The 26,685-nt window shown below is 39.8% G+C and overlaps 1 protein-coding gene across 5 annotated transcripts in view; it reads left to right on the top strand.

Annotated features, from left to right (window-relative positions):
- Nucleotides 1–26,685, top strand: part of PCDH15 (protocadherin related 15) — a 1,154,330-nt gene that overhangs the window by 244,670 nt on the left and 882,975 nt on the right. The gene's annotated exons all lie outside the window — the stretch shown is intronic.

Genomic DNA, 26,685 nt, shown 5'->3' with positions numbered 1-26,685 from the left:
TGGGCATTGCAGAACAATGGAGTCACAAGCCCCGTGATTGACTTCTGCAACCACTGTTCCTTCACTGTCTTCAGCAAGGGGATCTAGCTGCTCTGCAAGGCTCATGTAATGACTGGGTACGCCTGAGGGCCTCTCTCAGGTCAATATATCTCAAAGATAAGTGTACTCATCTTTAAGAGAATTAGTGGGTAATACAATCACTCGTGGTGAATTACTGCTGATGAAAAATGGAGATGTTTCAGCTATTCAATTGACCTCCTAGTTTCTATGGATAGCCTTGTTAATGCTTATTACAGTAGTGTTAACTGGCATTAACATGCAGAATCCATGATGAGACCACCAATTTGTGTATTATCAGGGTCATGGCACTCGTTAATGCCTTAATTACCAGAGATTTATTTTTAGCCATGGAGACCGGTGAAAAAAATTCCCAGATAACGCGCTGCTTTGGGGCCAAAGGAATTGCCAAGGGAGATTAATTAGCTCGCAGTAAACTATCGCAGCTAATTGAATGCTGCCCTTAATCTGTATTAAGTTCGGTATTTTGGAAAAGATGTGTGCTTCTCTGTATATTGTTCTTGGAGAGTAGATGCCTTTTTATGGTGCCGCCTCATATCTGGTAATTTCTCGAAATCAACTTTTGGAAGTTTAAAGCTTTAAATAAATCTGCTGCTGAGTTTGTGCCAAGTGCCAGAAGCAAATATGCCAGAGCAGCTTAGAAGAGATTGCAAGCTTTCCGCATACTCTTTGTAGTTCAGTTTCCGTCCTCCGGCAAACTATGTCTGGAATCATCAGGAGCTTTGTGAATTTGCTTGTAAATGGGCTAAGGATGTCTACAATAGAAAAGGAACAACAAGACAAAAACCTAACGTTTTATTTCTCTCTAGGCACAATGCCTACTTTTTCTTATCTGTTTTTATGCTTAACGTCACTTGATGATACTTAAGATATGCTGGTTATCATGGTCTTTTGTCGCAGCTAAACTTGAGATAAGTACAGTATGTCATGTTCTTTATATCTGAGCAAAATGACTCGAAGCAAAATGAAAAATGGAAAGACTGGGCAAAAGGAAAATATGCGTTTTGTCCTTGGCGGCATTTCTAATTCCACTTTTTTTTTTTCTAACTGTAGCCAGCATTCAGCGTCTAAGCCTCTAAATATGTTGCTGTTATATTTGCCTAATTAAGCCTTCCAAAAAAGGTTGAGTTTCAGTGCCATGAGAGCTGGTTGCTCCCAGACATGCTTGATAATCTCATTAAATGCTGCCTATACACACGTTATTTCATTACAGTTCATCCCACGCACAGTTGTCATCGTAGGTTGAAGCAAAATATTGTACTGATGTAAATTTAGCTAATGTTAATTGAAACTTTCCCTGTTTCTTACCTCCCACCTAATACTTACAACGTGGGATATCTTCATTGTTATGTGTAGCATATACTGTACTGTACATACAGATGTGTCCTTATACACTGTGGCTTCAGTCACATCAAGCAATCCTCGCTGTGCGCAAGGTCTCAGGTGACTCAGATGTGCTGAGAATTTTTATTGCTAAACATGTGCATCTGATTTGCATAAATAAAACAACTGGAAGCGACATAACTTTATTGCTAGATGGCACTGACATTTGTACATATGTATGTAAATGAATATGAATCTGTATAAGAAGTGATTCCATGCAGCAACTGTGACCAAGGGCCTTATTCTGGTTGAGTCAGATGGTTCCGATTGCGGACGGATGGCCGATGGTTGGTGTTTGTGCATGTGCAGAGGCTTATCTGCGCATGTGCGAACGCCACGCACGTCCGAATACAGTGTGAATTCTGTGCAGAAAATGATCAGTTGTAGCAATCCGAACAGGGGGTGGAGAGGGGCTTGAAGGGCTATTTGGGCTCATTACCATATGTGTACTCCCCACGTTTCATGGGCGTTCCCATGAAAACGCTTTGCGTACGTATGGTAATGCGGCCGTGACGCACGTGTGGGGGGCGGACATATGACATACACGGATGCCAGCTGCCCGCCCATATCCCTGCTTTTGCACGGAGAAATGCCCAAGTGGTTTGGAGCATTCGGTGCTGCCTGACCACTCGGTCCAGCATTCGATGGTTGGCGACCATAAAATGCTGGGGGAGGTTCCCACAGATAAAGGAGGTGTGCACATGAAAATCTGCGTAGCATAGCAATTCATCTCTGATTTGTCAATCTTATCCCTGAAGTAGGAAGCAAGATCTTGTGCATGGATAGTGGTTGGTGGCTTCGGTGAGGGAGGGCTGAGAAGGGATTTAAATGTATTAAAAAGATACATAAAGTTGATTCTATTCTATTCTATAAAGCTTGCTAGGCCTGCAAAAAAAAAAAAAAAATTAAAACAGCACAATTTGGTCAGCAGCCAAACCACTGTACTACTGAAACTGCCTAAGTGTATTGTGTTGTCCTAACAGGACCTTAGCTGAATTGTGTCTAATGAGGTTGTGGTTGCAATATCAGATTGAACATTGTAATCGTCACTGAAAAACATGATCCTTTAATACTGATATGCTTATAATGCCAAAAACCAACTTGTAACCTATGACAAGAGAATGTGGTTTGAGTGTGTGAGAACTGAAGTAGCTTTGGGTAGGAGGGATGGGAGAAGGAGGGGTTATTCTTTTTGTAGAGTTGATTTTTACATCTGTATTTCAATTATTCATTATTTATACAGTAGAACTAATATTTCCTTCTCCATTCTTAAAAAAAATCACTAAAAGAACCAAGCTAAATTGTCAATCATTCGCTTATATTGTCCAAAAAAGGAAACAAAAAGGGGCTTTTATATTATTTTTAAGAAATACATTAGTCTATCCCACTACTACTTCTTATGTGTTTTTTTAGTCACCTTTCAAATAAATACACATAAAATCACATTACATTTTTGTCTGTGTTTACATGACTGGAAGCTGCCATGATGAGTGCTCAAATCACCCGTTTCCTTTCAATTACCTAAATATCTGTCAGTAAGTTGTATACCAGTTTTTTTCACAGTGGGGCTCACTTTCAGTTTGAGGCATTTACTCTATATGAAAGTAGCAACCTAATATATAGGGACAAAATTACTGAGGTGCGATTTTTTTTTTAGTCGCCCAAATAAAATCACACCAAATCTCACATGTCAAAAATTGCATATGTAGTAGGGTGCAATTTTTAGAACAAACCAGAAATTGTTTGCGATTTTTGGCACATTTTCAGAAATGGGATTTTTTTTTTATTAAAGGGAATATGCAGGCTTTTTTTATAACTTAATAAAAATGGTGTGGGTTCCCTCCCCATGAGCATAACCAGTCCTGACCTCATTGAGCCAGTCCTGGTTGATATGGGGGAAATGGCTGGGGTTCCCCTGTATTTCCAAAACCTGCACCAGGCTCTTTAACAGGTCTTGGTTCCAAAAATACGGTGGACAAAAAGCGGTAGGGGTATTTTTGCAACAGCCAGCAGGGTAATGCCACAGCTTAGGGACACTTTTATACAAGGTCCCCTGGAAAAAGCATAGGGGATCCCCCCTATAAAGGGGGTCATCCTCCAGGCAACCCAAGGCCAGGGCTGAAGCCTGGGGCTATCCCCGACACCCCTCAGTAGTGTATGCTGGTTTGATAGTTTTTTTGGTAGTAGTAGTTTGTTTATTTATAAGGCACCACAAAGTGTCCGCAGCACCGTACATAGCAAACAAAAAACTAATTACCAGGAAACTTACAGGGTGTGTTGATAAAATACAGCATAAATAGGGGTATACCTGGTAGAACTAAAATCAGCATCAGTTCTGAAGTAGGTGTCAAAATTGTCGAGGAGACTGAAGATGAAGTAGAGGAAGGGAAGAACAGGGCAGGAGCACTGGTGAGGTAAAGAGGTAGGGTGAGTATGTGAGGAAGGAGGGCCCTACTCATAAGAGTTAACATACTAAAAGGAGGTGGGTGGATTAACGAAAAACAATAGGATAAGTAAGAACGGATGGAGGGGTAGGGTAGGCAGGATAAGAGGAGCAAACGAGGTTAGGAGGAGGAGGGATAGGCTAGTCGGAAGAAGTGGATTTTGAGGGAGCGCTTGAAGGAGGTAAGGGAATCAGAAAGCCTGATGGGTTGCGAGAGGTTGTTCCAGTGCAGGGGAGCAGCGCAAGAGAAGTCTTGGGCATGGGAGTGGGAGGAGGTGATTAGGTGATAGGTCAAGCGGCGGTCGGCGGTGGAGCGAAGAGGATGGGAGGGAGTGTGAAAAGAGATCAGTGAAGAGAGGTAAGGAGCGGTGGAGGATGAGAGAGCCTTGTAGGTGGTGGTGAGGAGTTTAAAGAGAACTCGGAAAGGAATGGGGAGCCAGTGAAGTGATAGACAGAGGGGGGGGGTAGAGCGGCGGGAGAGGAATATCAGCCTAGCAGCGGCATTAAGAATGGATTGGAGAGGGGCAAGGCGGGCGAGAGGTGGTGTAAAAAAGAAATATAACATTGGATTCTGTTATGGTAGAATAAGTCCCAGCAAGCCTCCCTCGCAAACAGGTACCTGGAAAACCACATATACCTGCATGCAGGGCATTAAAGGGCCCGCTGACACTTACACAGTAGTTACACAGTAGGACCAAAACTAAAATAAAAACACACACCCTGTAGAAAATAGAACTTTAATTACATACATGCACACACACAACATACATACATACATACACTCACTTATCTTGCCACCTAGATGAATCCCCTTGTGTAGAATAACCCACTAGGTACAGTACCTGTGAAAAAAAAAATCTTAAAACAAAACAAAATGAGTAACGCAAACCAGTGGACCAAGGAGCAGCATGTGTGTTTTAAACATGCAGCTCCTCCTTGAAACTGAAGGGGAATCCCACTGATCATTGAACTCCCCTCATCCAATCAGGTGTGAGCTCCAGAGGAGCTCTGTGCATGACAGGCTGTTCATATCCCATGGAAACCTATGTTATGAAAAAATAGGCTTCTCCAAACTGTAATAATCTAGCTTCGGTATCTGTACCTTACACTACAAAAAAAAACAAAAAACATTGCAATGGTCTTCAGGGTTGAAGACACGTATAATTATACATGTTAGAATTGGCTTCATTGTTTCTTTTATTTTCTATAAATGATGATCCTACCAAAAGTGTAATATGTTTCCTGATTATATCAAGATCTTCAGCAACTATTACGAAATGTGAGTGTCAGAGGAAGAATATGAATTCCTATATTTTCAAACTAGTTTTCCATTACCGAAAATATCGGCAAGTTGTGCATTAGGTCTTCAAAAGAAGGAGATAAAGAAACAAACTTGAAGAGACAGCCAGAAATAAATTAGCTTTGAATTAGGCACATGAAGTGGCTGACCTTAAAGGTTGAATTAAGGTTACTGTATTGTTGGATACGTCCTCAGGATGAAACATACTGTAGGAGGAGAAAGAGCTTTTTCTTTCTGGAGATTTGCACTTGGTTGGTCTTGTAGCAAAAAAATGCATTTTCATATAGCACTTCAGTCATAAGGATCTAGAAGGCTTTTATTTGTTAATAGTGTGCTATAAGTTTTGCCTGCTTTTACTTTACAGACATTTGGAATTGAAAAAAAAAAAATAGTAATGGTTTTAAATTATATTTTTCCAACTAAAAAGCCATAATTTTGCATGCCCAGTTATGGGGAATCTGTGTTTTTAAAGTTCAGCTTCACTTAAAATCTATCACTCTTGTGGCAGAAAAAAAAATTGTCATATGCGACAGAAAAAAAAAACCAACAACATAAAATACCATTTGTGTTTATAATGAGCAGCCCATAAAATGGTCACAGAGAAGTGTCAGGAAATAGGAGTTATTGTAAATTATGACTAAAGCTAACTGTTATAATACAGGACAATTAGTGCTGAACCCGTTGTGCCGTTGTCAAATGTTTGATTCAAAGTAAACATGGGTTCAATTTCTTTATTGCATTTTACTGTATCTTGTAGATTGTCTTTATTAAGTATATTGTAAATTGTTGTATAAAAACAATTGTAGTATAAACCACAGGTTGTGTCCTGGGAGTGGGAACCAGTTTATTTCCATGTTTGGCATCGAGGGCTGCCATCAACCCCCTCCCCCCTTCCTCACTTTACTTACTGTAACCCGGCTCCAGCTCCCCCATCTCCTCTTCCGCTGAGCTGCCTGCATTGCGCTCAGTGTGCTGAAGGAAGCATGTCCCAGAGCGCAGTCTTCTTCAACTCAGGATGGCGGCGGCCAATTAAAATGCAGCACTCTGATTGGCTGCCAGTTTGAGAGCTCTGATTGGCTCAAAAGCTGATGCAGCATTTTAATTGGCCTGCTCTCCAGTACCTGCTTTTTTTAGCGCACTGAGTGCATCACAGCGGAGGCAGTTTGGGGGGCCGAGGTTGTGGTGGGCAAAATGAGCTTCCTGGGCCCTTCCAGAGCCCGGGGCCCATGACAGCTGTACCCACGGCACCATCCTATTGGCACCAGGGTGGTGGTATCAGAAGTCTATATACTGGGGCAGTAGGCTATGTTCCATAGGTGTAAGTCTATGTGCTATGTAGTGGCAGACGGAGATTTTGTTTGACAACTGCTCAAGCTTCTGAGGCAGTTCAAATTGTACTATTTTAACCATGCCTTGAGTATCACCTACCTGACTGTCCCCAAAGAGGAACCCCAGAAGTTTGCAAGAATGTATATACCATTGTGTTTGACAGAGTAAGGCAATATCAGAAAATACCCTTGCATATGTTTTTTTTTCACATTCTAGAAATGAAAGATCATTATTATATTTTATGTTTTTCAGGCTGGTGCGGTGTGAATGTGGGTTTGTTTTCTTTTTAGGGGTTGGGGCATTATAAAGGTTACTCTTATATGATTTCAACCATATATTTTAATATATATACGCTGTGTTTTGTCCTGGACAGTTTATTCCTAGCTGATCATTGCTAAATAAATTAATTTCTATAATGTTAAATAATAAAATACTGTTATACAGCTTTTTGAAAATATTAATATTATTAATATGAGTCCTTCCCAATGTCGGTACTCAAGGCACACTCACAGTCCAAGGTTTAATGATTTCCATGCTTGAGCACAGTTGGTTAAAACAAAAATAACTGAGGTGCTAATTAAGTCACCTGTGCTAAAGTATGGCTTTACTTCAAACCTGTACTGTGATTGAGAACCCATGACTTGCCCCATATATAAAAAAAAAACAGTATTTTGCAATACATACACTTTAATATACGTAGGCTTGTGAAATTTAAATTTTTAATTAATCTTAACATATTGTAGACCTATAAGCTCTAAATCAATTACCTTTTTTTTGTATACAGTAGGTTTACTTTTAAGTTACAAGTATGGAATCAATTTTTTTGATTGGATGGAATGATGGACATTAGGTATATTCAGAGAAGAGCTTATTTTCATGCATTTTTACCTACAAAAACCAAAATTTTCTTTAGCATGTCATTACATGAAGGACTTCCGTTGTGACATTGGGCCTTATTCTAGTTCAATCTTTCTGACAAAATCCTTCTTAGATTGACAAAACCATGTGCACTGCAGGGAGGCAGATGTGAAATATGCAGAGAGCATTAGATTTGGGTGAGTTATTTTGTTTCTGTGCAGAGTAAATACTGAGTGCTTTATTTTTACACTGCAATATAGATTTCACTTTGAAGTAAAACCCCACCCAAATCTAATTCTCTCTGCACAAGTAACATATGCCCCACCTGCAGTGCACATGGTTTTGTCCATCTAAGAAGGATTTTTGTCAGAAAGAGTGAACTAGAATAAGGCCCATTGTCTCTGTCTTCCATGCAATGTGGAATCCATCATATGCCCATAACAATAGTAATCCACCCAATACAATATAACCCATTTATGTGTCTCATGATTTTTTTGGTTCTCCTACCTGTCTCTTTAATTTTTATGCTTTTTGAGTCTTAGGGTACATTTGCTTAAACTTCTAAAATAGAAAAGATTTGATGTTGCCCATGATAACAAAACAGATTCTTTAATTTCCCTATTGCATCCAAGAAAAATATAGAATCTGATTGGTTGCTATGGGCAACATCACCATTTTCATTTTTAGAAGCTTTAGTAAATTTAACCCCTAGTGTTGCTACAGATGGAGCCATCATCAAGGTGGAGGACGGCTCACTAGCTTGTGTGTCCCCGTCAGCAAGGCGGCGAGGACCGGGTGCTATCCTGCCTGTCTCCACTTGAGGGAAATGAGCGGGGGCAGAGCGGGGAGACAGACAGGGAGCAGGTGACGGCTGCAGGACTTCCAGTAGAACGGGGCATGCATGCGCGTCAGCCCCATTCTCTGGGCTCGCACAGGACGATGATTGGCAATAGAATCGCCAGGAGACACTCTAATGAGAGCGGCTCCATCTGTATGTTTGCTCCACCCTGCCCTCCTGTCTTTTTCCCTCCATTCCAAAAAATCCATTCCTAGCGCTAAAAGTTCTCAAACTATAGCGTGCTTGTTATTTTTTGTTCATCCTATTTTGGTCTGATGACTTTTATGACTTGCATTCTCCTTCTGCTAATTTAAATAAAAACTATCTAAAAAATGCTCCTTGCAACCCTCACCCCTTAGTACTATACATTGTTTAACCGTTCTCTTCAAAATGCAATAGATGCAATGTATAGATTATATCAATGCATATGACAATTACCTCTTTTGTATTGGTTTTTGCAGCATCTGGATCACTAGCTTAAGGATGAAAATTCCAATATCTGTGTATGGTTTTATTTTAACTTAAATTAAACAAGAATGATGTGTCAACTGAATGAGGCTCGAGCACAGCCAGGTCTGTAAGCACCAAGTTGAGTCATTACTGTTAAAAGGCTATTTAAATAAATGAGTGGATCTCTAGGGAGAAGCGAGTTCTGTATGTGTTACAAGTTGTTTCCTGCCTATCTTGATTTTGATGATTAAAAGTGTTGAATAGCAACATGATAATAATCAGAATATAATTTTATAGTTAGGACGGCGATGAAATAGGTCAAATAAAAAAAGTAACCCGTAATTCCATGCACTTTGTTAATACAATGTCCAATTATATTATTACAATGTCCCATGCTGCATCTTCTATCTCTCAGTGTTAAGGGGAATGTACATCTGTCAATGATTGCGGAAATTCTCAGATCCCCTGATGACTTGGTTAGAAGGGTGAAACTCCAGTTTATTGGATTTTTCAATTTACTGATTGCAATAAAATTATCAGTATCGGCAATTCTGGAAATTTTAAAGTGCACAATTTCCCCCAATCTCTTAAGGGTCCTCATACATGGACACCCGTCAAACTTTGTTCTTGGATCATCGGATCAGAGAATTGCGGCTCTGATGTATGGCCCACCTTAGGTTTCAGTGGCGTTCTTCTTTAAACATGAAGAAACTTCCAATCTAGATTATGATGATTGAAGTATATTTACAGCTAACCTGCCTTTTTAAAATTATGACTCTCTAAATTTTATTTTATTTCAGTTCTTCAGTTGTGATGAAACTCTTAACACGAATTCCTTATTTGATTGCTTTTGAATTGAGTGGAGATAAAATTAATCTTTATTGACCATGTTTTTGCCAGTTGAGTTATTGATTGATACAAATGTGTTTTGTTTATCACTCTGCTATTGTGAATTTGTAGTTGTTTTGTGGTATTATTTGAAAATATCATGTGTTATTTTTATGGTGGTTACATTTTGATACTTTGAAATGTAATCAAACTGGTTTTCAGTGTAAATGATTGCCGCTTTAAAAAAACCTGGAGATTTCTTACCAAATATCTCACTTTCTGATTCTCTCACCCTATTACATTTCACCCTTAACTTTTATACTTTGTTATTTAATAACACCTATAGATCTTAAGGTATTTACCCATAGAAGCTCCCTTTTTTACCTTAGAACTAAACATACACATTTCAGGCACTAGTTTGCTCACAATTTTTATTCAGTAGCATAGGTTTACATTGCTAAGTTGGTGGATACATATGATATACACTGAAGAATACTTGAATCACCGGGTAACTGAACCTAAAAGGCAGATAAGTCATTTATCTAAGTTCAACAAAGATAATCAATAAACATACTTAGTGTTCATTCTAGCACCCTGCTAATTGTAAAATCCTTGTGGTTCCTCCTTCCTGCCTGGGTTGTTGTTGTTGTCTGCTGTGGTACTTCAAGAACAGTATAGTTTGTACAGTATCTCATTGTTGAGATAAAAACCAGACTGTTGTAGAAACACCACAGCAGAAAGTGACACCCCAGACAGGAAGGAGGAACTGCAAGGATTGTTCAAGGAGCAGGGTGCTAGAATGAAGACTAATACTGGTGTTATCGCAAAAGATTGGCAAAATCCCATCAAACAACAAAACAGATACAAATCAGATCCTAAGCAAGTTAAGAAATGCTAGGAGAAATGAAAAGGCTGCACAGGGAATGGGAGACAAAATTAATAATAGAATCAACTCAAAGAGTATCTCAATAAAATGAACTGTGCAATCAGAGTCAGAGCTTTCCTTTAAACCAAAATGACACCTTAAATATTGCAGGTATGTGTGACTTGTTTTGCTAGTTATTGGTGCCCACAAGAGTCAAATACAATTTAGGTGTTACACCAGAAGAGAAAGTAAACTGTGTGGGAATACACTTAAATTGATACTTCAAAAGAAAAGTATGTGTGTATGTGTCTATATATGTATGATGACCACCACCTGCAAGAAGAAAAAAGCATAACCTCTCAGCCTTGTCTGGTACAAAAACATCAGGGTAATAACCAGTTACCCCCATCACCACCAATCCCAATTTTCCAATATCCAGCACCAGGTCTACCATAAAAGCTAGACCTAAATTAGTCAGCCCATGGAAAGTGAGGACTACTCCAAAAAAGAGGTCCCTCTTCCTGTGGAACTTTTAACGATTGGCTTAAAGCCTGTGTATATCTCCTGCCTGCACCCTTGGAGAGGATGGGTGCAGAGTTAATGTTGAGAAATAAAAAAATAATTTTGTTCTTTACAGCGGGAACAAAAGTCACACCAAGCCTACCCCACTTGTGGTACAACAGATGCTACCATTTGCCTGGAAATTAGAGACCCATTATAATAAAAGACCATCCTCACCTCTAGAGGGGAGGATTACAGTGTTTTGCATGCCAGCGGCCACTAGACAGCACCTGACATTACTATGGCAGGTGGTGCTGACATTATTGTTTTTCCATTATTTTAAGTGGATGTTTATTAGAATTAAATATGGTAATTACAAACCGTGGAAGTCCTTTATTTAAAAAAAAATTATACTCATCAACCCATTGATCGTATTCTAGTAGGTCCATGTACAGTAGTAGTCCACTGGTCTACACAAAAAAATGCAAAACACAAGCCAAGAATGGAAGTAATGTACACCCCATACTGTATTAGTGTGTAATTGTCATTCCTGGACACTCTCATAGGGATCTATGGGGAAGCATTATCACTGAAAGTGTTTCACAATGTCTGATTATCAATTTCCTGATATATACAATTTAAATTAAAAAAGTACTGAATTTTGAGAAAATATGAATTTATTTTAACCACATCATATAAGAATGTTTTAAAAACATGTCCTTAACCTTATTTAATCAAATATTAGCCAGTTAGGTGATTACTACTGTAAGTGCATTTTCACAACTAGATTGTATTGTGTTTGACAATAAACTATGTTGTGTCTTTAGCCGGCATAGTAAAACTAAAAAGTTAGCCAATAAATCTATTTGACCGTGGTCGATGTCAATGGCTAACGGGACATCTTTCCAATGTTGTTTTAATAGAAAGACTACATCTATTGACAATGGTTTGATTCAATATATACAGTACATCTATCTATACAATATGAACAAAATAAAAAGCCAAGGTCTCACTGATGGCTCATTTTGCGTTTTCGGTATGTTAACATTAACTACTCAACAACTTTTCACTGTAGCTTCGTCAGGACGGAAACATATCCATACAGTATATTATAGGCTTGTGATCAGCCGCTCCCCCCCCCCCCGACCTCCATATCAGTCTGTTACTACCCAGTTTGATTTATCACTGTTGTTTCCAATTGCAAAGCACAACGGAATATGTTGCACTATATAAGAAACTGTAAAGAAATACAATAAATAAATAAATAAATATACTGAAACTTATACAGTATATCAACTCCAATTAAGAGTGGAATGGCAGATAAGGCGTGGCTTTGGTAGTTACACACTATGGTTGCAGCACTTATTAGCTGAGTTAATTTACCGCTGCTAAAGGTGCCCATACACGTTACAATTATTGTATACAATATTGCATCTCATTGCATATCAGTTTTGCGATGAGATCAGATGAGATGAGATCTAGTACAAAAAGTATGTGCAGCACATACTTTTTGTATTAGATCTCATCTTATCGCAAAACTGAGATTCGATGAGATGCGATAGTGTATACAATAATTGTAACGTGTATGGGCACCTTTATTCAATGGGCAAAATGTTCGTTCATCTACAGATTACATGTGAAAGTGTTCAAAGCTACTCCTATATTATCTACATTGGTTCCGATAATATAATGCAATTTACCCTTTCCTACAGCACATCTACCCAATGTTATTGGTTTTGTTATTATATATTACTGTTTTTACATACTTATACTGTAAATGATAGCATTCATATTATTGAAGAACGTGTAGAAGATACAGTATGTTGTATATGTACTAATATATCTAGTGCGGAATAAATTTCATACAACACAAGAGAATTTAGGTGGTTATTCAGACCTGCTTATCAGGTAACTGACACCCTTCCAGAATAAAATCCCGCCCTTAACAAGCCTGCGAATCGATGCGAAAAGCTTGTAAATGGCTTGACAAAGTTACACCAATCGCAATTAGCAGCAAATTCATATGCAAGATGCTCCTCATCGAATGATTTTTCCACGATATGCAGCCAGCATGTAGCTAAATCTCAATATGATTCGCACACAGGGAGATGGAAAGCTTGTTTATGGTTCTACTGCACCTAGCTTAGGGCTGGTTTAAGCAGTTGGTATCAAATAAGTGGCTGGCACAGCTTCCGCTTGCAGGTACATGGATAGACACATTAACTGAATGGCATCTTGCATTAGTGTATGGAAGTAAATCTGGCATAGTAGACTGCCAGCAAATACATCCCTTTTGTATTTGAAAAAAAAACTGACATCAAAGTGTACATATTAAAAAAAAAAAAACTTTAAAGGTAATATTATTTGGATAGGATACAATATTAGCAACAAGCATCAGGTTGACATTGTAGAGCTGTGTATCGCTTACAGCAGTCAGACTAGCAGAGTACTGAGAATGACCTTGCCCAGTGTTATATAACTACATTTAGACATTATCCAAGCAACAGTTGGTCAAACATGTTGAAGGTCAACTAACTTTCATCATAAAATATTCATGTTCTGTCATCCATAAGGTGTGAATGGTGTAAGATGATATAGGTGTCTCAATACTAAGAAACAAGCGGTTCATGCTGTCACGAAAGAATATTTATTTTGTATCTTCTTTTCTCTCCGGTGTCACGCCTCACATACAAAACTATGAACTGGAAAACAGCTCATAGTTTCCAGACCACCTATGGATTTGTAGAATGAATGAGTTAGTAACGACTACACCGGTGCACCAGCTAGATGGTCTGGCAGACATGAACATGTAGATCTTGTGGAACGGTTTGGTTACCCCAGCCGTAGAATGACCCATGTGTTGTTGGCATTTAGGGGAGAATGACAGGAAGAGTGCGATTTTCTGTGTGCGGCAAAGCCAGTTACTGTGCCCTTGGATGCAGCTTCACTGATTTAACCAGACATCCTGATTAACCTGTGGTCTAATCAGATGTTCAATGGTCCTGCATTGTCAGAGGCAGCAGTGGATCAGAGAAGCCAAAAGCGGGTGTCTTTTAAATCGTGACACTTCCTGCAGCTTTTTTCCAAATTTTAACACTATTCCTATGTACCAAGCCAAAGTGGCTGTGCTTCCTGCTTCCATCTCAGAATAAGGAACATTGTTACGTGAGCTCATGGTGAGGTTATCTCTGCTGTTAAAAGAATGCACTGTTCAGGCTGTTGCTGAGCTGTTGCTGCACATTGAGGATCAAGACTGTGTAGATAAGTCTTAAGAAAACTATGTTTTAGGTTCTCAGTATGAGTTAAACAGAGCTTTACAGAAAGTTTATATTGCATTAAAAAATCCATTGTCCAGTTGTGATATCCAATTAGTTTTCATGTGCTCACCCGCAGGAAGCGGCACCGTCCTTAAACTGTGAAGTGGGAACAAAAGTTATTTTATTTTATCTGCCTCTAACCTGCAGTATAGTATGTGAGAGAATAGTCAACAGGGAAGAATGACACAGGAACAAAAGTGCCAAGATAGAAAAATCAAGAAACAAAAAGATATACTTTAGATTTTCTTACTGTGTTCGTCACAATTCCCACCTCAGGTTACGTTTAAAGGAAGGCTATGCCTTTGGCAAACAAATCTAAATCTGAATGGCTTTAGAATGACTACACCTGCCTCCTGCCAGTGCTCAGAAGTAGATGCCTGTTGTATAGTAGCTTTTAATGGCTATACCATTGTTTCTATAATAGGGTTGGCAGGATGCCACTGGGGTTGTCTTTCCTTCCTGAATCATTGACAATTTACAATGATAAAGTGACATATATTCTCAAACGGTGGACTTATTTGCAGCTCTGAGTGCATCATATTTATTATGATTTTTTTGGGTATTACATATTACAGATGTGTGCATTTACAATTTTGCCGCAAATCATACGAATGGGCATGTGCATCACAGCACCTTTAGTAAATGCCAGGCTGCATGCATACACTCATGTGTGTTTCTAATAAATTGCAAATGGGCTCAGTGACTCGCTGCGTTCGCCACGCTATATTAAATCAACTCTATGCCCACTTGGATAGTGTGGAAATGAACAGGACCATTTTATCATTAAATCCTATTGAATCGCGTCCATCGCATCGCATGTGATTTTGTTGCATGCGATGCGATTTTTCCAACCCGATCTCAAAATCGGGCGCCCAGTTATTACACAAGTACCACCCATTCCACCTCGCTTATTGGCCCAGCTTGCTATTACAGCGAATTAGACCCAGCTCTGTTGGTTACAGATGATACAGATGTAGTCACGGTCAACATGAATAAATTGGTCGTGGATGCCAGTTTAGTGCATCTTCTCACACCTGTGACTCAGGCAACTAGGCTGCAGCTTAATACTTGCACATGCCGCAAAAGGAGCACCCATGACAAACTGAAACCTAAATCTACATCTATAGTTCTCTATACTTTTTCCTATTGATACACTGTGCATTTGAACATTGGGGATCTGTCATGCCTGCACCTTAACTTGCCATTAATATCATCATTGGTTATTTCCTAGCATGTTTTTTTTTCTCCCTCAGCTCAGTTTGCAAGTTCATCTAATGCAGCACTGTGTTCTGCTGTACCAATATGCAGGGTGCATCATCTGCTGCTGCTAATACCTAGACTGTGAACTTACAATTAACTCTGTACCATTCCTGGAGGGCAATCAGTCTGTTGTATATTTATCCAGTCATTTATCATACAGTTTCCAGCTTTAAGAACGGGCAGCATCCTAAGTACCGATGTGTACATAATTCACTAAGGGAACAATGAGCAGCTGTAAATAAAAGTCCCTTCTGTTGCCTCTAGGGGTCTCATACAATTGTGCTGAAGTTCCATAACACCAATTTTATTATTTGGCATTGGATAGGTGTACTACTTTAAGGGGACTGACATTCTGATCGGTGGTAAGTGTCCCATATGATGTATTTCCTTGATGTTATAAATTGGTTGGGCAGGGAACGTTCTTCTTGTACAGTTTCGATACCCACTTGCCCTGTTTTTACTTTATTTTCAATGTATTGTTAATGGAAGTATTGGTGTTCTAACATTTTCTTGGTGAGCAAGCCTTGTTTTTGAGTAGCTACAGTCTGTGTAAGAGTTTGTTGTAGGTGTTTGTTTGACGATGGCAGGAGCGAGCTTATCACTACCCATGTTACTTACACTAAGGTCCAGTACTATTTCAAGTAATGAAAACTGAGGTTGTAAGGCCACACCTATTGGGTTATGGTTTAATTGGATGGAGCAGGTTGGCTGCAAAACATTCTTGCCCACTTAATAAAAATAATTCAATCACATCTTCTTGTCATTATTTTAATGTTATTTAGTGCAGGGTCTTTTTTATTTGTATTTTTTTTAAACAATTTATCACTAGTTGAATTACACTATAGATGAAAGTGGTTTAGATTGGTTATCCTAAATGATAGGCTTTTCGATATTATTAATCAGGAACATAGATCAGCAATAACTACTATGTCAAAATGGTCAAGAATACAAGTCTATAGTGCAAAAGGTAAGGAGTTTAAGAAGTATGAAGTGTAGGTGCTTTTAAACAGCACTCCTCCTCAAACTTGGAGTTTCTTCAATCTGTTAGGAGTTTCTGAAGGGTCATGTCCATTGTAAGCATACTATATGTGGACTTCAATACCAAAACATAAAAACTTATGAATAACATACAATTTAGAAGAGCTTTTTATATGACTGTAGATTTAATTGTTACTTTTGGGAAAACTTTTTTCCTAATTGTCGTTCTTATCTGCTACTTGATTATCGAGCTGATGGTGTTCTAAAACACAATGTAAAAGGGTCATAAACAGATAATTGTGTCTGCAGTCACCATTTCTGTGATTGGGCCAAATGGTTGTACTAGCAATAACTGTGGCTAGTTGTACAAGTTTGAACCATTTAAAGAGCATGTGCATCCATGCAATCCTATGGATCCCAGGTGTGTGCACAGTGTACCTGCATTGCGGTGGGCACATTAGTTGCGGCAATCAACTTGCAATAGCCGCAGCTAGTTGCAAAGATGATCTACTGTAGGATTAATTTGTACTTGATCCCACGGTTCTTGTGTAGTTTCACGACGCCAGCATGGCGTACACTCGCCAAACTATCTAAAATAAAGTAACTCAACTCCATGCCAACGTGGATAGTTCATACCCCCACTATCCATGTTGGCATTGAGTTGATTTTAGATAGCGTGGGGAGCGTAGCGAGCCACCGAGCCCACAGCGTGGGCGAGCGAAGCGAGCCCCGCAAGGGGACTCAGACGCACGGCGCCATGAAACTACACAAGTACCAATCCCACAGCACAGAGAAAATCTGTTTAATTAGCCTTTCTACTGTGTGGTACTCACTGGGTAAATGTGCATTAACCCATTGATTCCATGTACATTGCAGAATAAATTGGTTTTCCTGTAAATTTAAATGCAAACTCTGCACTTCAATGCAATCCTGGTAATTAGATTTTGGGTTCCCACTGCAAAATAAACCAGGCAGCACCAAAAATTAGCTGCATTTTAAACCCTTTGGCTAACTGAATATGACCCTTAAGGGATCAATGGGCACAATGTTTATTTCAATTGCAAATGCAGGAAATGGGTGGTGTACTGTACACCTCCTCCTGCTTTTGCAGGGTGTGGACTGCATACGCTAATCTGCTGCGAGCATTTTAGCATATAAGATCCAACCCAAATGAGGGCTCATGTCAGCATTAAATATGGCTACAGTATGTACTGTATCCATTTGATCATCCCTGCAATTTGTTGTGATCAGGCCTGTTTAATGCATAAAATAACATCATTATCTTAAAAGGGGGAACTTCCATTTGAACTTCAATTGATAGCTGTAGAGACAGATCATCTGGAATTAAAACCACAATAGGATGTTTTGTATATTTACTCAACATTGGGCAGACATAATATGTGATTCACCAAAATAGTTGGATTTACATTTGCATAAGACGTTTAGGTTGATAAAGCAGCTTTTAGCAAATGCATGAATTTAATGTGAATAATTCAAATTCCATTTAGCTGCCACTTGGCCATGTAAGGTACATGATAATTTTAGTTTAATTACCATGTAATCTACAAAGAATAAATAATGTGAAGTTACTTCAGTATATAATTAGGTGTCAATTATATCCATGGATGGCAGTAGTAATTGCTGGACTATTTGTACTTTGCATATTAAAAAAATAAGAACCATGATTGTTCTTGGTTGGAAAAATCGGATTTATTTCAGTAAGTTCTGATACCATGCAGATGTTGAAAACACAAGAACAATGATATTTTTGGTAATTTAAATCTGCTAATTTGTTTACATGGATTAATTTATGTTCCTGCTGCTCAATTAGCGTTAAAATATTTGTAATACTTATACCTGTTGTTTGTAATAAGTACCAAATTATTTCAATAATATGCTCTCTAATACACTGGAGTTTTTTAGTTAACCTCAGCAACTGCCGCGGGAAAGATGTGTCAAAGCTTCTAAAATATACAGCGCAAGTTGAGAAGTGGCGTGTTTACAATGGATGCAACATGCATGGTGCACAGAAGTTCCTGAGTCCCAGGGGGGCCCACACCACATACACTGCACCCATTCTTTAATATTTACTACCATCTGGAGTCCCTTGATTAAGGCAGCAGCACTGCTGGAATCACCAGAAAAATGGACGCCGTACCATTTCTCTGGTGGTTCACGCATGCCTAGTAGAGTCTGAGTGTTATAGTGCTCAGATTCTACTGCACTATGTGGCGGGCGGGTGCTGCTACCAGCAGAGAGGATGGGGCTCCGGCCGTAGGAGCCTCCTCCTTTCTTAAGCACCCCTGAAGTTGAGTGTTGCCATAGCACCCAATCAGATTCTAGTTATAATTTTATAGAATGTATTAGACATTGGTTAACTAGAAGTATTTATTTGATTGCTATGGGCAACTTCCATGATTACCCTGTACCAGAAAAATATTGATAAATCCTGAAACTTGCTAAATCATTTCACCCGTCACTAGTGTTACTGTATTATCTGACAGCATACTATATTAACAAGTGTGGGGTGATGGTCAAGGTATTTAAACCAGATTTTGTTCATCATTTGAGGTGAGAGATAGGAGGATGTGCATCACACTCGCCGACTTCTTGGCTACCTCCTCTGGGGAAAGGACAGTCAGGTTGATTCTGCTGGGGGATGTGACACATTAAAGTGGGCAGGCCGGAGGACTTAGTAACATGATTGCATGATTGTGGCCCCACCCCCAGGTCAAAATGCCGCATTTATCTGCATTGTAAAAGGGAGGTGGGGTACAATTATTTGTTTCAGTGCAAACTGTATCATCAGCTGAATGAACAACCCACTTTTGCTCAGAAAGTGGGTGAGTGTTTGCAGGTGGCAGCCAGACAAAGGCAACTTATGGGACATTCTTGTAGAGTAGACAAGTATGAGTCACACCTTTGGCACCTCTCTGCATATTGTACAATATATTGCCAACTTTGACTGACAATATTACTGTTCTGCTGTGATGATATTTTGATACAGTATATTCCTCAGTTGCTGTATGTACTGTGTGTAAGAAGCTATTGGACTTGCTGTACCCTTTGCTAGAATAAAAGTCTATTTTAGTCTCCATTGGTTGCTTGAATCTCCCAATACCACTTTAGTCTTAAACTATTTGTGATGGATAGTGCTATCTCCCCTAGGCCTACAGTATATAGGAATAGCGGTAATTAGTCTGACATGCCTCCACCCATTGTGTGTCTATTTTTCTATTTGATTTATATAAGCAAAATTGAATGGAAATTAAATGCGCAGGCAAGACTATGTCGTACAGATCTGTACTAAATAGTCTAAAGGAGTGTAACACATGGTGCATTGTATAGTACTTTCCAATCAAACACGATCAAATCGCATTGCACTGTGTACACATTCGATTTAGACTATATAGTTCAGATCTTTATTACAATCTTGCCTGCACAGTCGATTTTACTATTCGATTTCAATGCCGCGAGGCATGCATCGGGATCAAATCAAATGCGTTCGATTTCTGCTCAATTTTGGTTCGATTTTGCTTATATAGTATAAGCAAAATCAAATAGAAAAATAGACATTGAATCGTGTGTGGGCCCTATAAATCAAATGTGTACACGTTGCCATACGTTTCGATCCTGATTAATTGAATAGAAAGTACATTGCTCTGTGTGTAGACCCTTTATGAGCTATATAGAGAAATATGTACTTCATCTGTATGTAATAGTAACTCTTCAGGAAATATCTGCCATAATAGTGAGTTACGGAACGGCTATGCCGAGACGGACACAGGATTCTAAAAACTTGGTGCATGTGTTCACCAGACACACCATACAATACAGAAAACATTACATTTTCCAGAGACATGCATGTGTTCCTTGCTGTGGTAATGTATACATTACATATGTACTCTGTAAAGTGCTGCCGAATATGTGTGCCAGGCTTGCCTACTCTTCTGCATATAGCGGCAGGCTCCCTCCTTTTGCCTGAGGCTCCCGCTGCCCTGTAAACCCCACTTCTACCTCACGGTTTTTGGGACTCGTTCAGTTGAAATCAGACTGCACATGCACGCACCCTGAACTGGCGGAGGGCAGAGCTTGTACGGGGAAAGTTACAGCCATCCACTGCAGGGTTGGGGTTTAGCAGTGGCCAAGCTGCTGTGTGCACAGACCAGAAGTCTGTGCATCAGGAGCAGAGATCTGTCCTGCCCACCACACTGACTGTGGGCTCTGTGTATCTCTTCCTGCTCCCTTCAGCTCTTCTTACTCCTCTGCCTGTACTGTGCTGCTTCCTCCACCATTCTGCTGGCTCCCTTTACATCCCTGGAATCAATAGCACAGAAACGTGAGTGCTGTGTGTGCTGAGTTAATGTCAGCTATGCATATTATGTGTGTGTGTGGGGGGGAGAAAAGTGGGGGTGTTTGTAATATGTATGTATCGTGGGTGTAATAGGGGGGAGAACATGTGTATGGTGTGTGCAACATAGTGGGGGAGCTGTGTATAGCTCTGTGTAATGTAGGCGAGATATCAGTGTATAGGCAGTACTGCACTTTGTACTTCTGTTTTTACCTACCACTGCAGGACACACCCTTGAGTGATAGTAGACACACCCATGGGTGGAGATAGACATGCCCCTTGGGTAGAATGTGATATGCCTCCTACATTGTGATCTATAATCTCCCTAAAACTACTTTTCGAAAGTAGGCAAGTATGATGTGTGTGCCATATAAATAGCTGGTAATAAATATACTGTATACTACATTTTCTATGCATTTTATTACGACATCGAAAATTCCACGAAGATAACAAAAACTAACACAAACTAAAAGCAGTATCATTTTTAATTGCAGATTTTTTCGCTCCAATTATCTATTTATTGGGATTTTCCTTGTATAATGGGATACTAACAATACAGTATGAGAGGGCGTGTTCATTGCAGATTTTATTATAAAAACCTAGGCTCTTTGTGTCCGGCACTCTGGATGGGTGACAACAGCTCCTGGTGTCCTTGCCATATGGATATGTAAGTAACGGGGAGACACTTGGCAGTGCCTGGGCCGGCACTCAGGAGACTTGTTATAGAAATAAAAACGCTACACCCCAGTCGGTGTGGTCAACGTTTCTGAGGCTTTAATTAGCCTCTTTCGTCAGGACATACAAAGCAGTACATGCAAGATACAAGAATAAATAGCTTACCCAAACCTAAGATCACCTCCCCACAGCGTCCATGTCCGGCCTGGCGCTGGTCTGCTGACGTCATCGCAGGGCTGCACACTGCAGAGCATCCAGCTGACTCGCCCAGGGGGCGTGGAGTCGCTCATAACGGTTGCCATGGCAACCTATACACAAATAACACCTTAGAAAAAGAAAAACGAAAAAGAAAGGATACAGTAATTAGAACACAGGATCAGTACATAATACGCATACAGGCTAAGGGTACAACCATACATCTATGAAAAAATGAAACTACAGGAGAACTGGACATGCTAAGACTTTAGAAGCACATAATCAGTATTACAAGAAGCATCTAAGGCTAAGGATTTCATTCATGCCACCTGGAAAGACAGTTTGAAGCCTGTCAATCCATTGTGCTTCTCTTTGCAGGAGTATTTTATTGCGGTCTCCGCCTCTACTGGAGGGGGGGATCCAATCTATTATTTTAAATCTTAGAGAAGATATAGGATGGTTATACTCTCTGCAGTGACGGGCAACCGGCTGATCATTATGGGTACCCTCCAACGCCTTTCTGATGTTGGAGCGGTGCAAGGCAAACCCTTCCTTAAAGGGACGGATCGTTTTACCCACATAAAGCTTGCCACATGGGCATTTGATATAGTACACAACAAAAGCGCTAGTGCAGGTTAAAGGGTATCTTATGCAATATTTTTTGCCAGAATGGGGGTGGCAGAAAGTGTCACCCACTTCCATTGCACTGCAGGTTGTGCAACCTAGACAACGAAAATTGCCAGGTTTGCGGGATAAAAAATGGGAGGGCGTTTTTTTATTGAAATCACTGATGTCATTGTGGACCAACCACTGTTTGAGGTTTTTACCTCTGTGATAACCTGGCATGATGGATTTATCCTTAAACATTTTAAGGGAAGAATCAGAACTAACAACTGGCCATAGCATTTTGGCTTTGTTAACCAGTGGTTGGGAATTTGTAGAGAAATTTAGTGGAAAGATGACTTTATCAAGAATATTTTTGGAATTGGGAATGGTCTGTGAGTTATTTGAGACCAAATTCCAAGCCCGTTGCCTGGCTTGATCCAGGCAAATTTTGTTGTACCCTCTAGCCAAAAATGTATCCGTCAGGATATCTAATTCCCTATTGGCCACTACAGGGTCTGAGCAGATGCGACAGATCCTCAGGTACTGGGAGAAAGGGAGGCCTTTTTTAAGGGCTGGGGGATGATGGCTACCACCCTGTAGAAGGGTGTTTCGTTCTACAGGCTTGTGATGTAAGGCTGTGACAATAGTGTCATTTATCAGGGAGATCTGAACGTCCAGAAAATGGACTTGGCTGTTGCTGTACTCATAGGTAAATTTAGTGTCCAAGTCTCTATCATTCAGATTAGACAACAGGTTGACAAGAGAGGCTTGATCCCCAGACCAAATGATGCAAATATCGTCAATGTATCGACAGAACTTCGCCAGATTTTTTGATATTTCTGGGTCTGAGAAAAAGATGGCCTTTTCAACGCTAAACATATATGCATTCGCGTAGCTTGGTGCCACGCAAGAACCCATCGCACACCCCTTTTTCTGATTAAACATTTCTCCATTGAAGAGAAAATAATTGCGGGTGAGCGTGAGTTCTAGAAGAGACATGAACAGATGTAGATCGGGTCCTTTATATACTGGACTGTTCAGAAGAAGTTCATAGGTGGCTGTCAATCCTCTAGCATGTACTACTAGCACCTCTACTGTATATTACCTACATTTCCTGCCGCCGTGCAAGGACTGAGGGACACCCAAGTCTTTGATTATTTGGATTGAGTGCCAGGATTACCTGTGTATATATATATATATATATATATATATATAGCGGCAGGAGTCAAGCGGCACTCGGAGGCTTGTTAGGTGTAATCAAGCGTGTTTATTGAACAACATCTACGTTTCGGGGCTCTTGTCCCCTTCGTCAGGATGAAAATTGTGAAACAAGTGCAAATAATTTATAAGAGAACTTACCCCTCCTCCCTCTGTCCCGGGCGTCCACTCCGGCAGCTGGTCCCCTCCCCTGACTGCTTCCTGGGTCACTGACCCCTCCTTCCTCTGGAAGACCATCCTGAGGCATCCACCAGTTGCCTTGGTGACGCTACGGGCTCACAGTCTGTATGGGGCAAATACAAAACGTGAATAATACCTTCAAAACAACACAATAAAAGTATTACAATACAAAGTGAACTCCATTTGTGCGATTTCACCTTAAAATGGTTAAAAACAGAGTGTGGTGCAGTGAATCAGTGCTCAGACTTGTCTCCTGTTAGACGGCTGCTGTAGCCGAAATGGTTTTCTTAAAAAACTGATTAAAAATCAGTGGAGGGTGCTACTGGAGGTTACTTTTAGTCTGTCTATTAAAACCTTAACTCTGTTGTTGTATCCATGCCACCCTGAATGCTGCCGGGTCCTGCATGTCCTACATCGCGGTTGACACTGTGTCGACTTTGCATTTATCTTGCTGGATTAACCCCAAAAGAAATGCGTGGAACCCATCCATATGATGTCATGGGGACCCTGTCACCCCTCTCTGGCCCAACCTCCCCTTTACTATAAAAAGTTTACCAAACCCAAATGCTCATTGAGACCCTTTGGTAAACTTTTTATAGAAAGTATCACAGAACACATTGTTGTTTATTACCCGACATTTTGTACTTGTTTCTGCCCTAGACTTTTTTTCCTGAACCCTTTAGAGCAGGGCTGGGCATCACCGGCCCTCCATATGTTGATGAACTATACATCCCAGCATGCCTTGCATCAGTTTCAGCATGGCCACATAGCAAAACTAATGCAAAGCATCCTGGGATGTGTAGTTCATTAACATCTGGAGGGCCAGTGTTGCCCAGCCCTGCTTTAGAGCAATATCCAATTAATGCCGAGATATATGATAATGTGGCATTGCCTAATTGAAAGAATCTTATAAAATACTGTATGGCTAGGGATCAAATGTAATAGGAAGTGAAAGGTTTTGGACGATCTTCAGATTTTCAGATCTTTTTAAAGCAGCAATCATTTACACTGAAAAAACAGTTTGATTTTGGCATGTAATTGATTGCCGCTTTAAAAAAATCGGGAAAACTCTCCCCAAATCTCTCACTTTCTGATTCTCACATGCTATTTATATTTGGCCCTAAATGTTTACCTGCTAATGAGGGCTGTAGTCCAGACTGCATATCAGTTATTACTATATGTACTATAAGTGGAGATTAACTTTATTATGTCATCCAGGATGTCCAATTTTACAGGTAACAGAATATCTGACCCATTTAGTGAGGCCTGCTAGATGTGTTTCAGCATGAGGGACTGCCTCCTCTCCTCAAAGTCACTATTCCCAGCTCAAAAGGGGCTCAGCGGCTGGCTCAATCCCCTATTGTGGACAGTATCTTCCTCCCTTTCTCTGACTACCCCACAGCTCCCTGCCTGTCATTCATCCTAGGCAAAGGTTGCGGGGTCCAATTAATCTCCGGTTAAATGGTGTAGCACAGCCTCCAGTGCTGATGGTGTGGGTTAATTTTAACAGTTACTGTATCTAAGCACCTCATGCATTGATGGCCATTTCCCAGTCAGGGAGACTCTTCCTCACTATAAGAGCCTTGGCTGGTGCTAGGTTTCTTACTGCCCTAGGCAAAGCTTTACTCTACTACAGAAAAATTAAACAGTTGTATAATACCACTAGGGTATTACCAGGCGCTGCACCGGGCTTTTATCAAATCAAGCAGCAGTTAGGTTAAGGGATAGTCAGTACCTAAGACATAGACCAAAGAGAAAAAGAGTTTGTAACTGCGCTTTTTGAGGAAGGAAATGACACAATAAATTTTTAACAATTTATTAATTAATAAAAATCATAATAAAACATTGCTATAAAACATCATTCATGAATACATACACTTAAAAATAACATGTATTGGTGGAAGCCTTGGTGAATAAAAAACTCCACTTTGAATAAAAGTGGGTTTTGGGAAAGGCACCACACTGATCCTTTTTTTGTGTGTGGACAAATGTTTTTTGGGGGGGGAGGGGACAGTCAATGTCACACACGTATCAGGGATAGTTGCCACTGCTGCTAGCTGCAATTGAAGCGGTCCCCGTGAAGTTGGCGTGCTGTCCTCAAATCAGCTTTGGATAACCCCAGTTGATAATGATGTCTACTTTTGGGTCCTGGTTTGGTAGGTATTTGTAGTCCACAGTCCACAATGGAGGGAAGGAGTGGGGGTGCTGTAGCTGACGCGTTTCGCTGGGTGGCTCCCGGCTTTTTCAAAGGTTTGAAAAGCGAAACACAGATACTACACTTAAACCAATGTCCATGTCTTGTGTATTTGACATGATCAATAGTTTAGGGGTCTGTAGACTTTAGAAATGATTGGGTAATAATTTGTCAGGATTTAGAAAGTAGTGTGTTACACTCAAACTTTAAGATCTGACAGCTATTAAAAACCATAAAGCAATATACTGTATAACAACCTAGGAAGTAGAGTAAAAACTTACTTAGCTGTCACATATTAAACAATAGATACTGAAAAAATCTTCAATCCCTTAAAGGACTTTTCTAACCTGGCTTACATTTTTGTTTTTGTAACGCTTCATTTTATTTATACTCCTGTGTAAAAATCTCCTGTGTTTTTATTTTACACACCAAATCAGAATAAAATATTTATATTGTCTTCGTCTTGCGTGCATCTGATTATCCTGTTTATAAAATGAAAATATATTTACTTATTTTATCCACAATGTTCTTTTAAACTACATGGAAGTCAGCTCATTTTCTCACATTATTCAGGAAAAATGACACCTAATGTATTTGTAATCTGTTTCTACGGATTAGATTTGGCGAGTGGGAAAAAGCAAGTTATGTTGAAACTTTCAATATTTGATTTGTAATGTTGGGTTCATAAATAATGTAAAGCATACAGTACATCAACTGATTTATAGGCTCAAATCTACTCTAGATATGTTCTTTTAATGCAATAAAAGTACAAAATATTTGAGCCTGCTGTAAATTAAGGCCAGACTTTTTTTATGCTCAGTTGACACTGTATAATTAA

Source organism: Crinia signifera, chromosome 6 (genome assembly GCF_055691185.1).
Source record: "Crinia signifera chromosome 6, ASM5569118v1, whole genome shotgun sequence".
Classification (NCBI taxonomy): Eukaryota; Metazoa; Chordata; class Amphibia; order Anura; family Myobatrachidae; genus Crinia; species Crinia signifera.
Note: the sequence above shows the minus strand (reverse complement) of the source record. Positions and strands in the feature narration are given on the sequence as shown.